The sequence below is a fragment of the Bufo bufo genome, chromosome 9 (assembly GCF_905171765.1).
Source record: "Bufo bufo chromosome 9, aBufBuf1.1, whole genome shotgun sequence".
NCBI lineage: Eukaryota > Metazoa > Chordata > Amphibia > Anura > Bufonidae > Bufo > Bufo bufo.
Genome location: NC_053397.1, coordinates 135,542,653 through 135,558,497, shown reverse-complemented (window position 1 = coordinate 135,558,497; position 15,845 = coordinate 135,542,653). Strand labels below are relative to the sequence as shown.

General features: G+C 43.1%; 1 protein-coding gene across 2 annotated transcripts in view; it reads right to left on the bottom strand.

Moving 5' to 3' along the window:
- The window catches only part of CENPM (centromere protein M), a 433,445-nt gene that overhangs the window by 23,656 nt on the left and 393,944 nt on the right, over positions 1–15,845 (bottom strand). The gene's annotated exons all lie outside the window — the stretch shown is intronic.

The window sequence follows — 15,845 nt, the reverse complement described above, 5'->3', positions numbered from 1 at the left end:
TTCAAAGTAGCGCTCCCACTTTCAAGTCTTTTAGTAAACAGTATCTAGTTGCTGGCTTATATACTGTTTCATTTGCTTATATAGAAATCTCCGGAAAAAGAGAAAATCTTTGGAGGGTAGCTATATACGTTCGTATCGCTTCACCTCCTAATGTCTCAGTAATATAACTTCTTATGTTTCACCCACAAGTGTGGGCTTACCTGCGCCTGTGTTGTTACTTCAGTAAGATTTTTTGGTAAGTCTCTCCTCCGTTCTAAGTCGGCGTCCCGGCTCCGGAGTGCTTTAGCGTCCCTGGTGTCTCTCACAGCTGATGATAAAATGGTGGTGAGGATCACGGACCTTAATTTCCAGGCGCTGGTATATGACGCATTGCAATACTTGGTGGAGTGAGAAAAGTCCTTCTTTGTTATAGTGCACTTGGTTCCATAAAAAAGTTCGGGGGTATCAGTCCAGGATTCACGCCAAACGCGTTTCGGGGAGACGCTTTCCCCTTCCTCAGTGGCATACCCCAATTCCATAAGTCGGTGGGTTTTATAGTTGCTACCGCAGCCTCAAGAATAGACTGAAATATGCTTTGCCCAATATAGGAAAGAAGGATGATACATAGATATCCTTATATGATTAGTCCAATAAACATGATATTGTGAAAGCAGAAAAAAACACACCTACAGTTAAACGCAACTGGAATCGCACATGCGCTTTTTCAAATGACCTTTTGTTGGGGAGTTTCATTATTGGAGAGAATACATCCCTTCCATATAGAACTTGTAGGAATCTGCATTGAACTGATATATTTATTAATTTTATATAAAATTTTATATGTATTTTTCCTTTTTATCACATATACCTTTTACGATATTTTCATGTTGCATATTACTTATTATATCTTCACACTATGTTATGATTAGACCTATCATTCATATAGAATAGAGTGTATTCATAATATATAAAAAAATACAAGATATTCCCTTATATGAAATATTATAGGGTAGAATACACTAATTGAAGGCCTATCATCAGCTGTGAGAGACACGAGGGACGCTAAAGCACTCCGGAGCCGGGACGCCGACTTAGAACGGAGGAGAGACTTACCAAAAAGTCTTACTGAAGTAACAACACAGGCGCAGGTAAGCCCACACTTGTGGGTGAAACATAAGAAGTTATATTACTGAGACATTAGGAGGTGAAGCGATACGAACGTATATAGCTACCCTCAGAGACTGCTCACACAGATTTCTCTCTAATATTAACCCTTACACTACACCTAGGACCCTATTGAGTCCATACCAGGACCTATAGGAGAGAGAGCTTTGGAGTGATCAGTCCCTGTTGAAATTGTTTTTTTAATCTATTTACAACATTGTGAACATGCATATTGTGTTTTGATATATTATGTTTTATTTTATTGCTTTTTAGTAATATATTTTATTGTATTTTTACTCATTAAATAGTATCCTATATTTCCATATATGAGTGCCCAATCCACATTCTTTCACATATTATATTTATTTTGAGGGGTGTCTCAAACCCGGTTTTGGAGCACCTACCGTGAGAGAGCCAAAGTGAGCGGATCTCTACATCTTTTTCTCCATTTAATCCAAGCACCCATTCGAGATCGAGCTCCCTCTGCTCTTATCATGGATATATGGAACTATATGGAGACCAAACAGCTTAAGGCAGAGAACTACAATTTCGAGGATATGGAGGGGGAAGATATTAATAAACCAGAAGAAAGATCTGTAGTAGAGTCATTCAGAGATTTGGAAGACCTACTACATAAGAAATTAAGACAGATCTGGGAAATACGTTCCCTACAGTTATATTTAAATCACAATAAAATTCCCAAAGGCCTACAGCTAACAAAAATTCCCGCACAGGATTTGGCAGGAGAGACCTTTGACAAAGAATGGGAGGACTTATTACATATACAATCACGAGCCCTAGTGGAGCTCATTATTAGAAAGAGAACTATAATTTTGGATAATTTATCCGAAAAGATAACTAAATTAAAAGTAAAATTAGATAAATTCCCAAAGGACCAGATATATGAAATGTGGCAGGAAAGGTTACATAAAAGTCTGGACAAAACCGAACAAGAAATTATAGCCAAAAAAACAAAGAAATATAAAAATACAAAAAAAATAACATAACTAGAAAAGAGGGGAAAAGACACAATGGGGAGGAACAAATAAAGGAGAATCCTCACTCTAAGGCCTCCTGCACACGACCGTTGTGTGCACCCGTGGCCGTTGTGCCGTTTTTTTGGGCGGACCCATTGACTTTCAATGGGTCCGTGGGAAAAACGGAAAATGCACCGTTTTGCAGCCGCATCCGTGATCCGTGTTTCCTGGCCGTGAAAAAAATATGACCTCTCCTATTTTTTTTTTACGGCCAACGGTTCACGGACCCATTCAGGTCAATGGGTCCGTGAAAGAACACGGATGCACACAAGATTGGCATCCGTGTCCGTGATCCGTAGGTTACTTTTTATACAGACGGATCCGAAGATCCGTCTGCATAAAAGCTTTGTCATAGCTGAGTTTTCACTTCGTGAAAACTCAGAACCGACAGTATATTCTAACACAGAGGCGTCCCCATGGTGATGGGGACGCTTCAGGTTAGAATATACTAAAAGAACTGTGTACATGACTTCCCCCTGCTGCCTGGCAGGTGCTGCCAGGCAGCAGAAGGCAGCCCCCCCCCCGTAGTTAACACATTAGTGGCCAGTGGGCCCCCCCCCTGTAGTTAACACATTGGTGGCCAGTGCGGCCGGCCCCCCCTCCCCTGTAGTTAACTCGTTGGTGGCCAGTGCGGCCGGCCCCCCTCCCTCCCCTGTAGTTAACTCGTTGGTGGCCAGTGGGCCCTCTCCCCTCCCTCCCCCTCCTAATTAAAATCTCCCCCCCCCCATCATTGGTGGCAGCGGAGTGTACCGATCGGAGTCCCAGTTTAATCGCTGGGGCTCCGATCGGTAACCATGGCAACCAGGACGCTACTGCTGTCCCGGTTGCCATGGTTACTTAGCAATTTGTAGAACCATTATACTTACCTGCGAGCTGCGATCTCTGCGTCCGGCCGGGAGCTCCTCCTACTGGTAAGTGACAGGTCCGGCCGGGAGCTCCTCCTACTGGTAAGTGACAGGTCATGTCACTTACCAGTAGGAGGAACTCCCGGCCGGACCTGTCACTTACCAGTAGGAGGAGCTCCCGGCCGGACGCAGAGATCGCAGCTCGCAGGTAAGTATAATGGTTCTACAAATTGCTAAGCAACCATGGCAACCGGGACTGCAGTAGCGTCCTGGTTGCCATGGTTACCGATCGGAGCCCCAGCGATTAAACTGGGACTCCGATCGGTACACTCCGCTGCCACCAATGATAGGGGGGAGATTTTAATTAGGGGGGGGAGATTTTAATTAGGAGGGGGAGGGAGGGGAGAAGGCCCACTGGCCACCAACGAGTTAACTACAGGGGAGGGAGGGGGGGGCCCACTGGCCACCAACGAGTTAACTACAGGGGAGGGAGGGGGGCCGGCCGCACTGGCCACCAATGAGTTAACTACAGGGGAGGGGGGGGGCCCACTGGCCACCAATGTGTTAACTACAGGGGGGGGGGGGCGGGGGGGGCTGCCCCCTGCTGCCTGGCAGCACCTGCCAGGCAGCAGGGGGCAGTCATGTACACAGTTCTTTTAGTATATTCTAACCTGAAGCGTCCCCATCATCATGGGAACGCCTCTGTGTTAGAATATACTGTCGGATTTGAGTTTCACGATGTAACTCAAATCCGACGGTATATTCTAACATAGAGGCGTTCCCATGGTGATGGGGACGCTTCAAGTTAAAATATACCATCGGATTGGAGAAAACTCCGATCCGATGGTATATTAACTCCTGACTTTACATTGAAAGTCAATGGGGGACGGATCCGTTTGAAATTGCACCATATTGTGTCAACGTCAAACGGATCCGTCCCCATTGACTTGCATTGTAATTCAGGACGGATCCGTTTGGCTCCGCACGGCCAGGCGGACACCAAAACGACATTTTTTTCAGGTCCGTGGATCCTCCAAAAATCAAGGAAGACCCACGGACGAAAAAACGGTCACTGATCACGGAAAAACGGGACCCGTTTTTGCGGACCGCAAAAAAATACGTTCATGTGCAGGAGGCCTAAACCTAATGAACAGAAAGAATTAAAGAGATATAACATACCAACACAAAACAGATATGAGACTTTGGCTGATAACTCTTTTTTAGACCAAACCCCCCCCTCACCATTCACCACGACTAAAACAGAGACAACCACAGTCACCAGATCACAGAAGGATAACACCTCACATACACAGGGCACCATACAATTTGAGACACAGAGCACCACAGGAACAGAGGAATCAATCATATGCAATCACGGATCCAAGGAGACACGAAACATGGACACCGAACACTCAGACCAATCACAACCTAGGGACACGAGAGACACACTACAGGGAAAACCATTATCAAAAAAGAGGAAGACACGAAGATCACAGAGAAAGAGGGGAGCACAGGAATTATCATTAAATTCAAATGATAATATTATTAATTTAAGTGGAATAAAACTTACTACCACACAGATCACACTTTTAAATAAGGGTTTGAAGTTTGCACTATCATCCTCTTTGAATAAATTTGACACTTACATAGGCATTCAGAAATTTATTCAAAAAATTTGCCTAAAAAAATATTTCAGCAAAAATCCACTGATTATGGAATCCCAGACGAAAAATCCGTACATCCACACACACCTAAGGAATAAATCTAAAAAATTCCCTAGAGCTGAAATTGGACCTGAAATGGCCACATTACAAAAAAGTGTGGAAGTAGATTTGGAAAAATATAAAAATAGGTACAAAAATAATTTAACAAACGGGGAAATTAAAGCTATAAAGGAGTTACAGAAAAACCAAAAAGTAGTCATCCGCCCTGCGGATAAAGGGGGGGCTATAGTGGTAGGGGAGAAGATCAATATAACATAGAATGCCTCAGACAGCTGGCAGACCAGACCACATACACCCGCCTGAAAAAAAAAAACAAGGGAGGATTTCAAACTTGCTTTTTCCCATTATTGCACAAAAGGGCTACAACAGGGAATTTTAACGCAACAAGAATATAATTTTATCATGGATACACCGCGTAGATTACCTATCTTCTATTTCCTGCCGAAGGTCCACAAGAGCATTGTGGACTCCCCAGGTCGCCCCATCATTTCGGGCATTGAATCCCTAACAGTCAATTTGTCACAGTATATAGACACCCTATTTCAGCCAGAGGTGAAGAAAATAAAATCCTACATACGTGACACGACTGAGATTGTGGGTATTTTGGAGGGCCTGGACGCCCATGACCATTGGATTATGGGTACATTGGACGTCCAGTCCCTCTATACCATTATCAATCATGATCAGGGCATTGCAGCCCTGAGAGAACAACTACTTGGGAATAAGATTTGGAGGGAAAATCAAATTGATTATGTATTAGAAGGAGTAAACCACATCTTACATCATAACTATTTCCTCTTTTCGGATCAATTTTATTTACAGAATAGAGGAACCGCCATGGGTACCAAGTTTGCTCCCAGTTATGCCAATTTATTTTTGGCACAATGGGAGGCTAACAACATCGACCCGGAACTGGGGGCAGACCTGGTCCTATGGCGGCGATACATAGACAATATCATTTTCATTTGGGGTGGAACACAAGAAAATAACACAAGAAAATCTTGACAAATTTATTGTCAGGATTAATGATAATACAAATTAATTGAAGTTCACCTCCAATATCGGAAATGAAAAAGTTGAGTTTTTGGATATTGAAATTACACACAAAGACAATAAATATTTATGTAATACATTCCACAAACCCACCGCTAAAAATGTATATATCTTTTTCTCGAGCTGCCACCTACCAAGGTGGCTAATAAATATCCCCTTCGGACAGTTCCGCCGACTTAAGCGGAATTGCACAGAGGATGATAAATTCAATGAAGAGGCTAGCTCCATGAGTAATCAATTCAAAGAAAAAAATTATCCCGAAACAATCATTAATGAGGCCCTTATTAAAGTAAAAAATTTAGATAGGAAGACCTTTTTCGAACCAACACAAAAATCTGAGCAAGGAGATAATTCGGACTTCAGAATCATCCTTCCATATAACATCCAGGCAAAGCAGGTAGAATCCATTATTAAATCCCACTGGCATCATTTACAGAATGTTAAAACAATAGGGATGCTTTTACCTCGGATTCCTAAAAGTACATATTCAAGGGCTCCAAATTTGGGAATTCAAGTAGCCCCATCAGTAAAAGAGAGAATCAAAAAAGGCCCAGCATCAAATTGGCTTCAACCGAAAGGCTTTTTAAGATGTGGGAAATGCTTGGGATGTAGGAAAACAAAATTCCCGAGAAAAACAACTATAGTTACCTCCACGCAAAATTCCCATTCTTTAACCATCAAACATTTCCTGACATGCAACTCTGCCGATGTTATCTACCTAATCCAGTGTCCATGTTTGAGACAATATATAGGAAGAACAAAACGAACCTTGAAAGTCAGGATAGCAGAACACCTGAATAACATTACCAAGGGTTATGAAAAACACTCGCTATCCAGACTTTTCAAGGAGGTGCATAACCAAGACCCAAAGGGTCTCTCTTTCATGGCACTGGAGAAGGTGGAGAAACATTGGCGGGGTGGTAATCAGATTGAGCGACTATCCAGGGCAGAGTCCAGAAAAATATATATGAATTCGGCAGTCTTTTGCCGAGGGGCTTAAATGCGGAATTAGAAATTTTTGGTTTTATATGAAAATTGGGTAGTCCGTGTGGGTGTCGATGCAGAGTTGCATGTCAGGCTGTTTTTCAGCACTGCAACTCTCCCTCTACCCCACACGGGCCTCCCCCTTTCTCCATACCACCGCAGCCTCAAGAATAGACTGAAATATGCTTTGCCCAATATAGGAAAGAAGGATGATACATAGATATCCTTATATGATTAGTCCAATAAACATGATATTGTGAAAGCAGAAAAAAAACGCATCTACAGTTAAACGCAACTGGAATCGCACATGTGCTTTTTCAAATGACCTTTTGTTGGGGAGTTTCATTATTGGAGAGAATACATCCCTTCCATATAGAACTTGTAGGAATCTGCATTGAACTGATATTTATAAATTTTATATCTAATTTTATATGTATTTTTACTCTTTTTATCACATATACCTTTTACGATATTTTCATGTTGCATATTACTTATTATATCTTCACACTATGTTATGATTAGACCTATCATTCATATAGAATAGAGTGTATTCATAATATATATAAAAAAAATACAAGATATTCCCTTATATGAAATATTATAGGGTAGAATACACTAATTGAAGGCCTAATACGAATTTATGTTATATGGATTTAATTATATATACAAAACTGCAAGCATAATAGAAAAAACGCATCTTTACTAAAAAACCGCACCTAAATCGCAAGCAAACCGCAAAGATACAAATTGCTATCCAGGAACTAGATGCATATCAGGTCTTTGCATGCAAACAAGGTCCAGATCGGATTTTGTGGAAAACCAGTAGCAACTATAAAACCCACCGACTTATGGAATTGGGGTATGCCACTGAGGAAGGGGAAAGCGTCTCTCCGAAACGCGTTTGGCATGAATCCTGGACTGATACCCCCGAACTTTTTTATGGAACCAAGTGCACTATAACAAAGAAGGACTTTTCTCACTCCACCAAGTATTGCAATACGTCATATACCAGCGCCTGGAAATTAAGGTCCGTGATCCTCACCACCATTTTATCATCAGCTGTGAGAGACACGAGGGACGCTAAAGCACTCTGGACCCGGGATGCCGACTTAGAACGGAGGAGAGACTTACCAAAAAGTCTTACTGAAGTAACAACACAGGCGCAGGTAAGCCCACACTTGTGGGTGAAACATAAGTAGTTATATTACTGAGACATTAGGAGGTGAAGCGATACGAACGTATATAGCTACCCTCCAAGGATTTTCTCTTTTTCCGGAGATTCCTATATAAGCAAATGAAACAGTATATAAGCCAGCAACTAGATACTGTTTACTAAAAGACTTGAAAGTGGGAGCGCTACTTTGAATATATTCCTGGACACAACTTGCTACTAAATACAGGACATTATTACTGCTCAGCGATTTAACTGGGGACAACAACGCTTAGCAACCCATCATTACAGGTGGTGTGGTTTATATAGTTTATATTTTATACAATATAGGATGGACATATGAAAATGTTTAATGATATTTTATGAAGTTCGATCTACTAGGAGGATCGTTATTTGAATAAACAGAGACTGCTCACACAGATTTCTCTCTAATATTAACCCTTACACTACACCTAGGACCCTATTGAGTCCATACCAGGACCTATAGGAGAGAGAGCTTTGGAGTCATCAGTCCCTGTTGAAATTGTTTTTTTTAATCTATTTACAACATTGTGAACATGCATATTGTGTTTTGATATATTATGTTTTATTTTATTGATTTTTAGTATGATATTTTATTGTATTTTTACTCATTAAATAGTATCCTATATTTCCATATATGAGTGCCCAATCCACATTCTTGCACAACGGATCCTGTCTGTGTAGCAGCTGTAAGGCCTGTATGGTCCCATCAGAATTGGCTTCTGATTTGGTAGCCAAAAGAAGGAGTGGGTACAAAACACAGAAGACATGCAAATGTTCCATTCACGTGTCATCTCTGTTTTGGATCCACTCGTTTTTTTGGGCATTAGCAATACTGATGAATTACTGACCAAATGCTGACCGAGTGAAGGCACATGCTCAACAGACAGGATCCGTTTTTTGGGGGTTATTGTTCTGACGGATCAGAGGAAGGGCAAAATAATCAGTGAAGTCAACACAAACTTACTGCTGATACCCTTTCCACTTTGTTGGGGGGGGGGGGGGGGGCGCTACTTGTATAAGCATTTAATAGAACAGGTTCTGTAGACATCTATATGAAATCAGCTGATGACGGTGTAAAAGGAATGCACTTCTTCTTGTTACTAACCGACCTGTAAGGCTGAGTTCACACTTGAGTTATTTGGTCAGTTTTGGCCCTGTAACTGCCCAAATAAGTGAAGTGTGCAGTGATTCTAAGTGCATGTCACAGCAGACTCCCTATGCATGTTACTGCAAGGCACAGTGTTCTACACCACTATATAGGCTCTTTGCAGCCAGGAAATAGCAGTTTTTAACGTGATTTGCCGCAAATAAATTCAGATCGAATAGTTTCTGAAAATTCGGTGATCTGGCCGAATCAAATTTGTTTAAAATTCCCTCATCTCTAGACGCAAACTTCCGTATGGGCACAGCAGAATGTGGAGGGGAAGGAGCAACATATAGATTTTGAAGTCCAGATTTCGCTGGGACAATTTTTAAATGCCATGCCACATTTCAAGACCACTGATGCACCCCTACAGTAAAAACTCTCAAAAAGGGACCTCATTTTGGAAACCACAGAATAAGGTGAGAGCTTTATTGGTACTATTTTGGGGTACACATGAATTTTGATTGGTCGATATTACGCATTTTGCGAGGCAAGATAACAAAAAAATTGCATAATTTATATTTTTCATTTTTTACAATGTTCACCTGACAGGATAGATTCTGTATTATTTTTATACAGCATGTTGATATGGACACAACAAATACAAATATGTCTTTTTATTTTTTGTTTCAGTTTCACACAATAAAAGCATAAAAAAAAAAAGTTTTTGTATACTCCACTTTCTGAAAGCCATATTTTTTCTGCCAATCGTTTTGTGTAAGGGCTCGTTTTTTGCGGGAAGAGTTGATGTTTTTAAGGGTACAATTTTTGGGTACATATGATTTTTTGATCGTTCAATACTACACTTTTTGGGGCATGTTGACAAAAAAATGGCTTTTTTGGCATTTGCTTTATGCTTTTATTGTGTGAAACTGAAACAAAAAATAAAAATAGACATATTTATGTATCTGTGGGGGTACATCATGTGATATTTTTAGAGAGCATGTTGTTACAGACGCAGCAATACATAATAGGTCTATTTTTTAAATTTATTTCAGTTTTACTCAAAAGCATTTTTTTTAAAAAGTCATGTTTTTGTGTCTCCATTTTCTGAAAGCCATATTTTTTTATTTTTCTGCCCATCATCTTGTGTAGGGGCTAGATTTTTTGCGGGAAGAGTTAATGTTTTTAGTGGTACCATTTTTGGGTACATTTTTTGATCGTTCAATATTACAGTTATTTGGGGCAAGGTGACCAAAAAATGGCTGTTTTTACTTCACTTTTTATACTACGTTCACCTGTGGGGTAGATGTAATATTTTTTTAGAGCCACTCGTTATGGACATAGGAATATATTTAATATGTCTTATAAAAAAAATTTTTTTAAGAAAAATCGCTTGAAGAAGGGAAAGGAGCACAGTTTTTTAACTGTAAACTTATTTTTTTATTTTTATAAAACACTTTTTTTTAAACTTTTTATTCTTGACCCAGTACAAGGACGTCAACATTTCAGGGTCTGATATCTGTTTCAATGTAGTACAATACATGCTGTAATTTACTACATTGAGTGACTACACTGACAGACTGCCTGTGAGTCTTAGAGGCTTCCATACATGACATACCACGATGCCTTTGTGTGGCCGGGAGTTGAAATGGCAGCCATCGTCCCCCTGTCACTGCAGCTTGGGGGGGGGTCGATAGAGAGGCAAACCTTCTGCAAACCTCGTATATGCCGCAGTCAGCGTTGATCACAGCATATAAAAGGTTAATCCAGTCACAGCTGGGCCCCTCCATTGATAAGGTGCGCACAGCTCCAGTGCCCGCCCAATCATTATAACAGTACGTCAATTTGCTGGAAGTCAATTCCTGCTGTGACGTACTGGTACTTCACATTTGGCAAAGATCAACTGGGCAGCGGCATCGCTTCATGTTGTGCGCATGCCAGCGAACGGCACAAAACTAGTGACGAGGGGGTGGACAGGAAACAAGCAGGAAGACTGGAGGCAAGCCGAGCAAGAGAGATGCAAGCATATCCCCATTGCAGTGCGAATGCCCGGGCTGGCTGTGAACTGCACACGCGCGGGATCTCGGCCAGTACTTGGGATGAAGAAACGGCCTTACAGGGCGGGACCAGCAAGAGGCTGGGGAGGGGTAATATGAAAAGAAGGCAGAGCAGCCTGGGAACCTACAACAAGAACCCCGCCCTGGGCACTTGCGAGCCCTCATTTGCATTTAGAAACTACGTTTTTTCAGCTGGTGAAAGTCAGAAGAATACAAAAAAGGTACCATTGGAATCTTGTGTAGCTGCGCTAGAGCGCCATGTAAGCAGTTTATATTGTCAAATTTAGGTGGCAGACTCCCTTTCACCGCCTCCGGACCGCCTAACGCAGGATCGCGTTCCGGAGGCCGCAGCCCTGCGCACAGTCACGCATATATGCTTCATCTCGCGAAACGCGAGATTTCGCTCAAAGCCGGCCCGCGCATCGCGGGCCGGCAAAAGTTAAAGAAGTATTTCGTCACCAGCCTGACAGCCAATGATCGTTGCTGGCAGGCTGGCGATTTTCAAAAAATCAAATCACAAGCCATCTAACACATTATATTTGTAAATATGATGTGTTAAATGGCTTCTCTGCTCCTCTGCTGGTCCTTTTCGTCGGTTGGTTCCAGCAGAGGAGCAGACATCACAGTGAGTAGCACCAAACACTTAACTTAGCCCCAGATCACCCCCCATCACCCCAATTAACCCCTTGATCACCCCTTGATCGCCCCTGTCAATCACCTAGTGAAAGGAAAAAAGTGATCAGTGTAAACTGTCACTTTTTTTTCCTGATAGGTTTTAGGATAGTTTAGGTACCTTGGTTAGGTAGTTTAGCGTCAGTTAGTGCCCAGCCCACCGCACCGCAGTCACTGATTCGCTGATTAGCGTATCGCTAATCAGCATTTGTACTTTTATAGTATCTGTAAGTGATCAAAACTGATCACAGTCAGATCTAAAATTGTATTAGTGTCACCTTAGCTCGCCCTCCACCCAAAATGTAGTGTTTGCCCACGCCCGCCCCGCCGCAGTGACAAAAAAGATATATTTTTTTGATCACTGCACAATCACTTTCCAAGCGATCAAAATCAGTTTTGATATTTTTTATCAATCGCAGCGGCCTCCGGTACTTCGCTAGCCTCCCCTTTGTAAGACAGGCTTGCTTTTTTTCTTGGGTAGTCTCAGGGAATACCCCTAAATTTAGTAGTCCAAATGTCAAACAGGGGGTATTCTTCTGAAGAGGCCTACAGGATTATGACCCAGTCGGATGAGGAGTGGGAACCCTCATCTGACGAATCTAGCGGGTCAGAATATGAACCTGTAGAAAGCAGTGGCAGTCTGACCCAAAGTTCGGACGAGGAGGTTGAGGTCCCTGATAGCACCAGGCGTACCCGGCCCCGTGTCGCTAGACCACAGGTTGTGCAGGATCCGCTTCAAGAGCAGCAGAGTGGGGCTGGCGCTGTCGGATCACGTGGTGAGGCATACACCAGCTGGCAAATCCTGATTGGCAGTCCCCAACTTCAGCCGCACTATTAGTTCCCCCTTTCACCGCCCAGTCTGGAGTTCGGGTTGAGACAGCTCAGATCGGTTCGGCCCTGGGATTTTTTGAGCTGTTCTTGACTGCGGAGCTCTTGGACTTAGTCGTGGCAGAAACAAATTGGTATGCCACTCATTTATATCCGCCAACCCGGGAAGCTTTTATGCCCAGCCTTTCCGGTGGAAACCAGTCCAAGTTTCCGAAATTAAAATTTTTCTGGGCCTTCTCCTGAACATGGGTCTAACCAAAAAGCATGAATTGCGGTCATATTGGTCCACGAACCCGATTCATCACATGCCCATGTTCTCTGCTGCTATGTCCAGGGCACGATTTGAGGCCATCCTGCGTTTCCTGCACTTTAGCGACAACACCACCTCCCGTCCCAGAGGCCACCAAGCTTTTGACCGGCTCCACAAAATTCGGCCCCTCATAGACCACTTCAACCAGAAATTTGCAGATTTGTATACCCCTGAGCAAAACATCTGCGTAGACGAGTCCCTAATACATTTTACCGGGCGCCTTGGCTTCAAACAATACATCCCAAGCAAGCGCGCCCGGTATGGGGTCAAATTGTATAAGAATAACAAAAAGGCCAGATACGTCGACCAGGCCCACTTAATCCCAAAATTAAATAGCATAAATACTGATCCCATAGGACAGAGGGATAAAACGTAACATTTAATAATAGTACAGTCTAAAAATGAATAGACACCAGAGGAGGAGCCTCTACACCAAACAAAATTGACAAGACAGCCCAGCGGGCAAAAATGTACATGTATACACAGTGTGACCAAGATGATGTAAATAACAGGAACGTTCTCACCCGATTGTAGATCAGGATGTCTCAAGAAGAGGACTGGTGGTGGAAACGGCCTTCTGGTACTTGGTGATTCACACTGGAAAGGATAGGTGAATATGCCCCTTCAAAGTAGGTGGGTGACCCTAGACAGCCCTGAATGGGGGGGCAGGGGCTAGTATGCCCTACCTATCTATACGGGGAACTTTCCCCGCAAGGAGCGTCCCCGTCCGGATACCTGACCCTGTGGGGACAGATTCCCTAGTAGTCCCTAAAAGCAAGTTCCCCGTATAGATAGGTAGGGCATACTAGCCCCTGCCCCCCCATTCAGGGCTGTCTAGGGTCAACCACCCTGTCACCCACCTACTTTGAAGGGGCATATTCACCTATCCTTTCCAGTGTGAATCACCAAGTACCAGCCGTTTCCACCACCAGTCCTCTTCTTGAGACATCCTGATCTACAATCGGGTGAGAACGTTCCTGTTATTTACATCATCTTGGTCACACTGTGTATACATGTACATTTTTGCCCGCTGGGCTGTCTTGTCAATTTTGTTTGGTGTAGAGGCTCCTCCTCTGGTGTCTATTCATTTTTAGACTGTACTATTATTAAATGTTAAGTTTTATACCTCTGTCCTATGGGATCAGTATTTATGATGTCAAATTGTATAAGCTCTGTGAAAGGGCCACAGGCTATACCAACAAATTTCAAATCTATGAGGGAAAAGATCAGACCCTGGAGCCGGTCGGTTGCCCTGACTACCTGGGGAGCAGTGGGAAGAGAGTCTGGGACTTGGTGTCACCCTTATTTGGCAAGGGGTACCATCTTTATGTGGACAATTTCTACACAAGTGTGCCCCTCTTCAGGCATTTGTTCCTAGAACAGATTGGCTGCTGTGGCACCGCGCAAACTAGTCGCGTGGGCTTCCCCCAACGGCTCGTTACCACCCGTCTTGCAAGGGGGGAGAGGGCTGCCTTGTGTAACGAAGAACTGCTCGCGGTGAAATGGAGAGACAAGCGTGACGTTTACATGCTCTCCTCCATTCATGCAGACACGACAATACAAATTGAGCGAGCAACCCGTGTCATTGAAAAGCCCCTCTGTTTCCACAACTATAATTTGCTCATGGGAGGGGTGGACTTCAATGACCAGATGTTGTCTCCGTATTTAATTTCCCGACGCACCAGACGCTGGTATAAGAAGGTGTCTGTATATTTAATTCAATTGGCTGCATATAATAGTTTTGTTCTCTACAGTAAGGCTGGGAGAACACGATCCTTCAAACTTCAGGAAGAGATCATCGAGAACCTCCTGTATCCATAAGGTTCCGTGGCCCCATCCACCAGTGTAGTTAGCAGTCTACACGAGCGACATTTTCCCAGTGTCGTTGCCGGTACCTCAACCCAACCGTCACCCCGAAAAAGATGTCGTGTCTGTAGCAGGAGTGGAATAAGGCGTGACACCCGCTATTTCTGTCCTGACTGCCCTGACCACCCTGCCCTATGCTTTGGAAAGTGTTTCCGGAAGTACCACACACAGGTACACTTAGCATAGGGATTGCATCTCACAGGACAGGCACACAGGGCTATTAGGGCCCTTTTACTCACAGCTGCAGCAAACCTCTCCTTTCACCTGGGATAAAGTGCATAATGTACTTCGCCACATCTTTGGGCGATTTGCACTTTGCACATTGTCCCATGGGGAAGGAGAGGTTTGTCCTATAAAAGGTAAAAAAAAAGGTACACTTAGCATAGGGATTGCATCTCACAGGACAGGCACACAGGGCTATTAGGGCCCTTTTACTCACAGCTGCTGCAAACCTCTCCTTTCACCTGGGATAAAGTGCATAATGTACTTCGCCACATCTTTGGGCGATTTGCGCTTTGCACATTGTCCCATGGGGAAGGAGAGGTTTGTCCTATAAAAGGTAAAAAAAAAAAAAAAAACACCAGTAAGCAAAAAAGTTAAATTTCTGTTCAAAAAGTTTATATGTCCTGTTCAAAAGTTATTATAAAGTTAATAAAATTTATTGCGTTGCGGCCTGGTTTTTTTTTGTTTTGTTTTTTTTACCTTCCAGGTGGACCAACCGATCGACTAGCTGCAGCACTGATGTGCATTCTGACAGAAGCATTGCGCTGCTGTCAGATTACACACAAGTCGGTGTATGCGGAGCTGCAAGACGAGATTTCTCCTCTGCAGTAAAAGATACGTTTGCCGAGGCATATGAGCTGAGGAGGAGGCGGCGGTGTTCATATGCTTTGGCAAACACTTTGTATATATAAAAAAATATATAAAAATCCCGGCAATGATTTATTCATCCACATCGATTGATGTGAATGGAGAAATCTGGTTTGCCAGGGCATACGGGCTAAGTGGGTATGGATGTTGGGCGGAGCTCCTATGTCCTGGCAG